Source organism: Pan paniscus, chromosome 5 (genome assembly GCF_029289425.2).
Source record: "Pan paniscus chromosome 5, NHGRI_mPanPan1-v2.0_pri, whole genome shotgun sequence".
Lineage (NCBI taxonomy): Eukaryota > Metazoa > Chordata > Mammalia > Primates > Hominidae > Pan > Pan paniscus.
In genome coordinates, this window is record NC_073254.2 from 99,505,002 (window position 1) to 99,517,039 (window position 12,038).

Sequence of the window (12,038 nt, forward strand, 5' to 3'; positions counted from 1 at the left end):
TCACAAAGATGAATATTACCTAATGAAGTAGGTACTATTATTACCCTATTTTGCAGATAAGAAAACTGAGACACAGAAAGGTCTCAGGAAGAAAAAAGACAAGGTGGAATTCGGATCCAGGCAGTATGGATTTAGGGTCTGTGCTCTCAATTACCATATCATAATGTGTCTCTTAAAAAACTTTAAAATGTGAATGCTGTATGCAATGTTAACAATGATGTTGATGATAGCACAGAAGGCAGCTACTCTCACCTACTGCAGGTAAGAGTGTAAATTGAACAATTTCTCAGGGTCAATTAGATACGACTTAATGAAAAGCCAGAGAATTCTGTATGAATATTTGACCCAGCAATTCCACTTGTTTTTTATGGTATCAATTTAAAATGGATCTTTATGCATTGACACATGAATTTTATATACCTTAAAAAAATTACACGAAGTTGGTGGCAATCAGAATCCGGGTGCCGGATTTGTTTTTGCTTATTTACAGCACTGCCAGCGTGTACTAAAGTATTTAAAATATGACCAAATTTAAGCAACCTCAGATAATGGTTGCTGTTTCTCCCCTCCCTACCAAACCATTTTCTGTTCTTGGGTACACAATTGGACTACATATCCCAGCCTTCTTGCAGTTAGATCACATGACTGAGTTCTAGTAATGAATACCATTTCTGGGACACAGCTTTAAAGAAGGAGGTGTTCCACCTCCAAGCTCTCATTTTTCTTTCACTGACTAGAGGCAGATGATGAATTTGAAGCCCTGACAAAGAGAAGGCAAAATCAGTTTGTGTCCCTGAGTTGCTAAGTGGAGAACAAACGTCCACCAACCAGGAAACACCTGCCTCCAACTGTTAAGTGAGCAAGAAATAAACTTCTGTTGTGTTTGAGCTATTACACATTTTCTGATCTATTTGTCTACAGGTTAATTTATGTTTAAATATGTTTTAAACTGCCACTGAACTGACTTAGTCACATATTTAAACTTTGCAGCAGGTCTGTGAAATGTGCTTTGTTTCTGGTCAGCATGGTCACCCGCTTTAATAGTGGCTTCAGATGAGGCAACTTGTGACAGAGGCGCTCTTCCCCTGGTAAGCCATTTCTCTTGATATGTCTTCAGCTCCTTGGTAACAGCTTGTGATGATGATCTTGCAGACTTCTCCAGCTTTTCTGCTGATACTCAGATTCTTCTTCTCAGCAGGCTGGTTCTTGTTTAGCTAGCTAATGATTTTATTGAATCTTTAAGAATCTTGTGTTTGCCCTCCGTCATTGTTTTGGCCTTAAATTTCCTTATTTTCCACCTTGTCCTTAGTGAAGATTGTAGATTTAAGTGAGTTCTTAGGAGATACCAACTACGTTTCTCTGCTTCTCCTTTTTTTGTGGGTGTTGAACTTCTCAGCCTTTTGGACTACGTAATTAAGAGCTTCATTAATCAATATATTCTTCCACATTGTGAATTAATACTCTTCTGTTTGGCCTCTTTGTTCACAGCAGCAACCTTGAAGATGTTGTGGAAGACAATAGCCATTCTTACTTCACTCTGAGGATCACGATGGCGTGCAAGGGTGTGCCAAGCACATTGCTATCTTTGGCCATTCTCTCTCACATTAGTACACCTGGATGTGAATGGCACGTTATCTATGTAAGCAGTGATGGTCTCTATCTGGTGGTAGAAATGACAGAATTACACACAATCAGGACAGCTGAGATTCCATTTACTAGCTCAGTAATCAGAGAATATGTATGACATCCCGGCAAAAAATGTTGAACATGTTCAGATTTCATCATATCAGCACCACAGTATCAGTCTTACTGGGAGGTGCTTGCATTCAGTTCCTGGCTACTGAAGAAATTTTGCAGGAGTTCCAGATAACTTACTTGTCCCATAATAATGAAAACTATTACAATTATGCTAAAGAAGAATACTTAATAACACAGTAAAAATGTTTATGATGTCTTTTAATTTCTAAAGCATGTTATAAAAGTATTACAGTATGATCTCATATTTGTAAGTAAAATATCTATTAATTCATTTAGCAAATAAATATTAAGCCCCTACTATGCACATAACAATATAGATATTGGTATTTGTGTGGGTGTGTGTGTTACAGCAGATTTTAATTTTCTTATTTTGTATTTTCTGATTTATCTACAATGAATTTGTATTAATTTGCTAACAAAACATCACTATTAAAATAAATTTTTTTGGAATTATAAGAAAAGGCTAACATCATAACAATAAGGTTGTATAGAATAAACGGACAACACAGAAGTTATTTTGGCCCTGTGTTCCACAGTGACTCACCAAATATACCCTGCACTGTTTATTTTATTTTTTTCTATTTCACTATTGAAATGAACAGATGCATTTCACGTCACATGGATCTCATGGAAACATGCCAAACATTTTCTTAGCAACCAAACTCCTGTCTTCTGCACTGTGCATGATTAACTAAAACAGCCTGTTGACGGCTTAAAATAAACCTGCCTTTTCCATTTAGCATTTTATCAAATGAATATAATTTCATTTGCTGATGAATTTAGTTCAGCTTCAAGAGAATTTTTCTTTTCTTCATGGGGAGGCTGAAGAATCAGAACTGTCATACCAAAGAATGAAAAGCAAGCCTAGGGAGAACAAGACAGTCTGATGTTTACATGGGTAAAGTAAAAGTATCTTTGTCAATATTACCAGCACTCTCCCTCACCCTCTGTTTTATAGGGTGGAATGTTGATTTTAGTTCTGCTTTTGCATTATGGTGTTTACGTTGCTTGATTACAAGCATTAATTTAAATGACTGCTGTGGGGATTACTATTGTTATTATACGTGAGCTCTTGTCTTACTTTTGTTTATTTCTAGCACTTGAGTATGCCCTAAAATTTAATTAGATTCATCTCTTAGGATAGTAGACCCTTTGCTGGGGTTCAAAAGTAAAGGGACAAATGGTATAATCCGTCAAGGGAGGAGGGAGGTATATTATCAGCAATGAGGAGAGTCAATGTTTTCTTAGAGGATGTGACTCTGCAACTTGGAATGAATTGATATTCTGTTTGATGAATATAAAATATATCTGTGTCTATATGTACATGTAGACACTTTGCATCCAAAGACTATAGGGATATTTGCTAAATAAGGAAGATTTAAAGTTTCTTTAAAGACAGCTTAAAAACAAAGTCATCTATGCAGTTAAACGAGCATGTATCTACAGAATCAATGAGAGGAAGAGGGTTGGACTGAATATTATATAGTCCATGCGATTTCCCCACTATCTTTTACTTGTGTCCTCATCTGGAAATAGTGAAAAACAGCACTAATGGCAAATTGCAACACTATTTAAATTTCCACCTTATTTCCCCCAGAGAAAATTCTTAAATGTTAATCATCATCGGGCAGTCAAGTAGACACTTTAGCTGCACATAGTTTTATATTTTTCCTGGGGAATAAAGGCACAACAATTATAAAACATATTCCTGATAAATCCACTCGTTCTGATTGCTGCTGTATTTACATTTTGAGAAATAATCTTGATGTATTGTCTTTAACATTAGACATAATCGGTATAAGATTGATAGATATTTTACATTAAACATTGTAAAAATAGCTGCTCCCACATTTAATATTCTTCTGCTACAAGTCTGAATTCTTCATTACTTAAGCGAGGTTATGATGCTATTCGGCTACTTTGGAAAATGTCACTATCTTCTTCAGGTTTGTTTTTGAAAGTGTATTAATGTTTTCAAAACCTGATTTCTAAGTTGAAAAAAATCCAACTGAAAGATGTCACAATGACTATTTGAGACTAATCCTACTGACGGTATTACTTCCTTTATGGAGGTACGACTTGATAACTAGCATTCTCTCCCACTAGCCTACAGAGAAAATTCCCTAAAACAATACTGGGAGCTTCTTGCAGGTGCTTAGAGTTTTATTAATTACACTCAGCTGGGCCAAGGGAAACTAGAGATGAAATCTAGGAAATATTCCAGAGTCTGGCATGTGAGCAATCATAAGCAGTTCATGGAAACCTCAGAGTGTCTCAGCTTTCCTGCTTTATATTCATTAATTTCCTTTTCTCATATTAATAAAGGTCAATGCTGTTAGTGCCTATCTTATCCATAGAAAGGAGCTTGATCTTGAACTGAGTAATTCCACTATATTCTATTTTTTAATAGAAAACTAAAATCTTACATTTGGGGATGGCTTTGTTGTCAGTATGCTTGGTACAGCTTTGTCTTTTTCTAATGAATAGCCCTTTACTTTATTCCAAAAGATCGTATGCTTCTTAGAAGCATTTTTATTCTTTAGTTAAAATTACATTTTACTTTTAAAACTCAATTTAAAAATCAGCAGTTATTTATTGATGGCATGATATTAGTTGCTATACTAAATCCTATAGATGAATTAATTCTCACACTGACACTAGGAAGTAGAATCAGGTCTTTCTGATGCTCTATAATAAAGTGAAAAAGAACACACCACACCCATATTAAGAATAGATTAAATGTCTTAGTTAATTAGCCAAGGAAAAAGAAATATCTCCAAGGCAGGACCAATATGGCCTGACTAACAAGGATTTCCCTGGTCTCTGCTCCCTGAGAAAGTCCACCAGGAAGGTCATATCCACAGATAGTAAAGACCATCAGTGTCTAAATGTCCCTGATAGTAGACCTACCTCCAGCTTTCCAGGCTTCCCAAATAATTACGTCTTCACAACCCAAATTATTTTCCAAATCCCGTGTTCTTATAATTACAGCAGATTTCAGAACATTATACCTTTGCAGTGGTGTTCCTTAAAAATGAGGTACATAAATTCCTTTAATTATATAGTGAAATAAAAATATAGTTCATTTACAATTTAAGGACTGGGGCAACTAAAATCTGGTCATTTGAATAACTAATTTCTGGTAAAAAGAAGAGGAACTGAAGTATAGAGATTGGTTAATATAGTATTGGAAATTGTCAGGATAATTTGGGAATAGTTCTTTTTAGATCAATGGATGGATTCAATAAGAACATCTTTGACTTATGATTCTAAAATGTGATGGTACTATATTTTTGCAAATTTCATCTTGAGGAAATACTTTTCTGTAAGATTTTCTCCCTAAAGCTAGATTAGATCTCCAATGGGAGTACTCGTACTCCCTGGAAGTCTGGAACAAAACAGGCAATAATTTCTTGGCTCTGCAACAGTATACAATGGTTGCCTAAACAAAAAAGGGCAAGGTTGTCTGGTACTTGCATAAATAGATAACTAGAAAGATATAGACATGGGTATGCATGGGTGTGTGTGTGTGTATGTGTATGTGTGTGCATACAATTAAGAAGCCTATATGTATATGGATATAAGCTTATAGATATACATATATATAAGCTTCTTAGTTCCAAATATAGTATATTCTTTATGTTACATAAAGAATACTTAAGTTATTAGGAAAAGATACTCTTTCAATGCAGGCTCTAGGGTGCACTGTCTAATTCATTTGCTACTATCCATATGTGGAGCTATATAAATTTAAATGTAAATTAATTAAATGTAAATTAATTTAAAATTCATCTTCAGAGCTGCACTAGCCACATTTCAAGTACCCCACATACGGCTAGTAGCTACCATATCAGATAGCACAGACGTAGAATCCTTCCATCATTGCGGGGAAGTTCTATTGGACAGTGTCGGTCCAGAAGTTAAGGAAATATTTTTAAAATGCATTTAATAAGGGCTTGTTAGTCTTATCCTTTCAATAAAGTCTTCCCTGAACTAATTTCTGTTGTAGATTACTAAAATGGGCTATTTTATTATGCTGTTCACATAGTTATTCAACTTCTAATTAGAGGTTGATGAAGTTCTTTCATTTACGACAGTATCATTTGCACCACATTTTCCAACTGCATTAAGAAGTTACATGATCTCACAGAAAATAACAAAAGAGAATTTACTTAACAGTCTAGAATATATAAATATAAATATATGTGAGGGGTGTGTGTGTGTGTGTATGTGTGTAAGTTTGTGTTGACTGAAAACCAAAGTTGAGGACGATGTGCTCCCACATTGTAAAGTGAAATGCTAAACATACTACTAGCTTATCTTTGCAACCTTTTCAAGAAGAGTCCAGTTAAGTCCAATAGGGACTTCTGGTCTGCATAAGGAAATCATTACAGAAGATGTTTTGAAGAAATGTCTAAGAGCAAAGAATTACCAGTGGCTCTCAAAGATTCTGTTTGCAAGTGGCATACTGCTCATATTTCACTTGCCAAATCAAGTCATGTGACCAAACCTGCCATCAATGGGGTGGAGAAGTATACTCTTCTTACAGAGAGTAGCAGGAAATAATTAGGGACAATAGTATACCTGCCACAAGGCCCTTTTGCTAATGATAAACATCTCACTCTCTGTATTAGTTAGGGTTCTCGAGAGAAACAGGACCGGTAGGATATACATATATAAGGAGATTAATATGGGATTGGCTCACATGATTATGAAAGCAAAGAAGTCCCATCATATGCTATGTGCAAGATGGAGAACTCCAAATTCAGACTGTAATTCAGGTTGGGTCCAAAGGCCTGAGAAACAATAGGAGCTGCTGGCATAAGTACCAGAGTCAGAAGGCCAGGAACTCCAGTATTTCAGAGCAGAAGACAGGTGTCCCAGCTCATGGAGAGAGAGAGAGACATACAGAGAGAGAGATAGAGAGAGAGAGGGAGAGAGAGAATTCGCTCTTCCTCTGCCTTTTTGTGCTGTTTAGGTCTTCAACAGATTAGATGATGCTGCCCACATTGATGAGGGCAGCTCTTCTTTACCTCAGTCCACTGATTCAAATGCCATTCTCTTTCAGAAACACCCTCACAGACACACCCAGAAATGTTTTACCAGCTACCTGGGCATCCCTTAATGTGTCAGTCAAATTGACACGTAAAATTAACCATCACACTCTGTCTTCTATATATCTTGTTATGATATAGCTGGTTTCTAGACGGTATTTTTATATCTGCTTAGAAAAAGACCCCTATTTTTAGAATAACTGAGGTATCTGGTTCTTCAACATTTTCAACAATAGACCACTGTGGTTTCTTGGAGTCTCTTATCATCCTTGACCTAGGCTCAGCTGCACTGGTTACCCTCCTACTGTACTCCAAATCTGTAGAATGCATAAAAAGCAGAGAACACTTTGTTCATTACTCTGCCTGTTTTAGTGCCAGAGATCCTGGCCTGTAGTCGGAAGTCTGGTAGGGAACAATTTGGACAAATTGAATAGAAGGTGTTATTTATGGCCATGAGGACAGAACAAGAATACCTGCCGCTGGAAAGCTTTAGATGATGGTCATGTTTTCTTTCTCATTAGCAGGGTATTTCAAAGGCGGGTGGTGGTCACTTTATTCATTATAAACAAATACCGCTGAGTCTTAACTTTTAGAAGAAGCTTGTATTAATCAACACAGCACCCAGAAATGCCACCTGTGAGACAGCTGTTTTTATCTCCACTTTGCAAAAGAGCCAGCAAAACAAAGAGAGGTTAAGTGACTTGCCCAGAGCCTCACAACTCTTAAGTGCTAGAGATGGCATCAGAGCTTGAGTCTTCCTGATTCCAGATTTACACATGGATCTGGTGAGCATCTTCCTACTCATATCAACAAGTAGCATTTGTCAGGTGGTATACTACATTCGCCAGGCCTCTTGCCAAAGGAATTATCAACATTGGTTGATTTGTCTTTAAAATCACACTGCAAAATAACTATTATTCTTACTATTCTATAGCTAGGAAATTGAAGCTTAGAGGGGTAAATATGGTGTGAAAGATTATACTGCTAACAAGTGTTGGAGCCAGAATTTTAAACCAAGTCTAACTCTAAAGCCACTGTTGCCACTGCTTACTAACCTCTACTGTTATAGCTTTAACGCTTAGCATCTGCACCCAAAACTAGGGGTTCCCTGAAGTGCAGAAAGGCAGTATACCTGAAGTCATACCAGAAAGGCAAGTAAGAAGAATACAATTACTTGAGTAAAAATGCATGGCATTGGATGATGGTGTAGGTTTATGGTGGAAATGAGAATATTAAAATGAGAATTACAGAAGAAAATCACTTAATCTTGAAATAGAAATGGATTCCTGTCCCTGAAGCTCTTTTGCTAATTTTGCTTTCTCAGATCTAATTTTTGTCTTAAGCATGCTTATTTTGATTCTAATCCAGTTGAAGCAAGCTTATAATTAAAGTGGCATTTACTACATTGGACATTTTTCATACTGATTAGATAGGAGTGTCTAGGGCAGCGAAAGGCCCTTGGGATCTGGGCACATCCAATGTCTTGATCACATAGTAGAAACAGGCAGCCAAAATACAGCCTTGGTGGGAGACAGTCTGAGTCAGAGGCATTGTTAGATGATAAGCCAAAGCAGAAGCCAGGGAGCTGAGTGCACCCAGAGATACTCATTGCTGGGAGGCTCTGTGTTCATCTTATTTTAATCAGTTGACCATTAAAAGAGAGAGAAGAAAAAATGAATGAAAAATCATTAGGATGACTGAGTCATATGACAATTGTGTGCAACTCAACCATACCTAATACTAAAACAAGAGGTATTCTGATGGAAGTTAGCACACAGATTGACATGAGTTGTCATTTCTGACACTTAGAACCAATCTTTTTCTAAAGAACTCCTACCTCTCAAAATGGTAGGATATGAAAATAAGGCCCTAGCTAGATCAACTCAATGGAAGCTAGTATATGATTTCTTAACTATTTCGACTAGAAGTATGCACCAGGCTGTCACTGATGTCCGAATAACCCCTGCAATACTTAGACATCCTTCCACAGAAGATTATTCCTAATTCCTGTATTTCTAGAACGATGCCCAGAATTTAAAATAATAGCCCCATGCCTTGCTACTCGTAACTGAGAATGTAAATGTCCTTGGATAGCTGGAAAAATTGGAGAAAAAATGATAAAGGTTTTTCTTCATGACAATCAGTTCTACAGACATCTAGCTCTGCCAGAATGGAGGCAATCATTTATTATTGATTAAGCAGTGGAAGCTGTGGTTCTGGGTTTAAGGAAGACAGTTTTCTGGCCAAGAGGATCTAGAAAGTGCCCTTGGAACAACTGACTTTCCAGGATGTTAATATACTCTATGGCCACTGACAAAAATACGAAGGATTCTGGGCTTGATTTTAAAGGAAGAGTGAATATTCACCCTCACTTCTTCGAATATTGAGTAGAAAATCAAAGGCTTTTCTCTAATCTTCATTCCTCTCTTTATTCCACTCTTGGAGCCTGGTTGTAAACCTTGGTATCCTGTGCTATGGTGAGTCTACAGATGGATTGGGTTGTTCAGAATCTTCCCTCCTGTAATACACTACTACTTTATATAAAGAATGACCCCAATCACAGGTTCTTATAGATCTTTAAAGGAGAATTTAAAACTATGGGGAAAACAGTAATTTTGTCCCACTACAAACAAATCAATCTGTGATTTGTGTATTGAGACTCCCTCAGAGAGATTTAGGCAATTAAGAATTGGAAACCCTTAATTAGAATGAAAAAGACTCAGCGATGGTAGATGGAGATGCTGATGAGTTCCAGAAGGGCTCTCTGTGTGTTGAGAGTTGGGTAGTCAATATGCAATGTAACATCTAGAGTAGTGTGGAACATTTCATTACCAAACACTGTAATCATGCTCAGGGCTCCCCTGGAGTGGCTCATGATGGGCCCTGACCTCAGGGTCCTATTTCTTCTGGTGTGGTTTGGGGTATATTTAGTGAGTAAATGACCATGCTTTCTCCCAGTGGAACTAAAGAGGGCAGGTTGGATGCAATAGCTTCTAGAGCTGGCGCTGGACTTTGTCAGCAGTATGGCTTTTATGATCATCGATCATAAGCAAAGAAAAACTGTTTCTATCCCTCTCTCTGCCAGGCATCACTCCAGTGTCTAGGTTTCCCCTCTGCGGCTAAGTGGTATACATAACACCCCTTCTATGTGCCAGGCTATGTCACTGTAAGGCCCTTCTGATAATGATAAACAGCTCACTCTCTGTATTAGTTAGGGTTCTCCAGAGAAACAGGACTATTAGGATATACATACAAAGATATAAGGAGATTAATATGGGAATTGGCTGTAAGCAACTATAAGCAGTGACAGCCTGGTACATAGAAACAGCCTCCCCTTTTCTCTACACTTAAATCCTTCCTGTTCTTTAACAGGGAGCTTGGACTTCACCTCCTGCAGACAAATATCTACATATTACCCTCCAGTTTATTTTTTATTTTGTTTATTTAATTGTGACTTTCTTCATTGTACTGTAACTCCCAGGGTACTGAACATAATTCTAACAGGAAGACTTCAATTAAAATGGAGTAATGGTGAGATACGTCTGACATACTTGCTATTTTGGAATCTAGGAAAGCAAATGTCGACGGGAAAACAGGAAAGTAGGATTCAACATCTAGACTTTTTAATGATAAAGATTCCAAAGAAAAGGCTGTATTTAGGAAAATGAATGAATACTGTTTAATTATACACAGAAATCTAAAAATAAGTGAATGAGTATATACATTGGAGAGAGTGACAGAATTAAAAGTAAGACATCTGCAAAGTGATAGAGGAAATAGAACAGATAATCTGGATATTACAGGCCAAAAGCAACATAAAACATCTAATAATGTTTTTGGTATAGTGGAAAAATCAACAATAATCTGAAATTTTCTGTTCTTTTGCGATATGAACAAATTTTATTTTATTGTTGGATATTCTCTCTGTCAGCTTTCTAAAATGATCTGGATATATTACTGACTTTTCTAACTTTATTTTCCCTGCTACTATTATTTTATGTATTACTCTGTGAGCATCTTACTTATTTTCTTGCCTACAGGGAATAATTTAACCTAAATATTAACATTAGTCATTTGAGCATAGTATTTCACGGACATTTTTATCCCTCTGTTTTTTTAAGATCATCCATTACTTTTATTCTGTTTCCTGTGTTGACGTTTTTCATGCTGTTTGCAATAATTTTCAGTAGGAAAAAAGTTTAAATGCATACAGTGACACTTCCATGAAATGGAATTTTCAAAGACATTTGTTTCTTGAATCTGTTGCTATGATTTTAAAATAGGAATGTTATACCCAGGAAAATATGCAATGTGGGAGCAGGACATATTTTACCACTGTGGGTATGTTCAAATTTCTAAAAATATTTTTGTTTTCTTTCTCTTTTTAAAGTTTGACAAGAAAATATTTGTGCATTCAAAATTTTTTTCCTAGTTATTGAGTTGTTTTATCTCATTGTTCCTTGATGTCATCTCACCTAAGTATATGATTTCAGTGTGTTTTCTGGTTGGACTCCTGAGAGATGGCAACGTCAAGCAGGTTTATTTAGCTGTGTGATGAACAGAACTGCAGGAAGCAAGCAAAGGCTGTTAGCAGAAACCAGGAGGAGATCTTTAAAAGCATGATGAGCTGTGTTACACACACCAAGGGCACAAATAAATTCCATTTTGCACCATTCTCAGAGATATCGCTGGTAGGTGGTAGAGTGTTGAGGAGTCAGAGCGCTAGTCGAGGATCAATGCGGCAGCAGCAGCGTGGAGGTGAGAGAGCCGAGGATGCCGGGAGCCACCTGGTTCCCACGACCGATGGAGCAGGACCACCGCCCTCAGCCTCAAGCTGTTCCTGCAGCTTGGAAACTATCGGCTAAGCTGGCCCAGAGTATGAGAATTTTCTAAAAGCTGAAGGGAGACAGTCCCTTTAGTCCATGGGTATTCCAGTCATTAGATCCAAAGACAAGCTCAGCTTCTATTTCAAAAAAAAATAGCAGATAGCTGCAGGGTTATCTCTCCCCGCAATAGCTGTTCACATTGATTTGCTTCATAGATTGATTGCTTTTGCCATTTGCAACCCTCCTGAACAACAGGGGAAAAAACCCAGTGGCTGGGCCAAACTCACAAATGATGAACGAACATGGAAGATACATTTGGTGTCACACTGACTTGCAATGGATAACAGCATTTAAAAGTAGTAACAGCTGGATTCAAGTTTTTAAAATTAGGGCTGTATTA

General features: G+C 37.0%; 1 long non-coding RNA gene across 14 annotated transcripts in view; it reads left to right on the forward strand.

Moving 5' to 3' along the window:
• Nucleotides 1-717: 717 nt before the first annotated feature.
• LOC134730605 (uncharacterized) overlaps nucleotides 718-12,038 on the forward strand; it is a 114,795-nt gene continuing 103,474 nt past the window's right edge. For all 14 annotated transcript variants that reach the window (XR_010112460.1, XR_010112456.1, XR_010112455.1 and 11 more), the window contains exons 1-3: nucleotides 718-855; nucleotides 991-1,088; nucleotides 1,489-2,656. This is a non-coding gene — a long non-coding RNA (uncharacterized LOC134730605). The remainder of the gene's footprint in view (nucleotides 856-990; nucleotides 1,089-1,488; nucleotides 2,657-12,038) is intronic.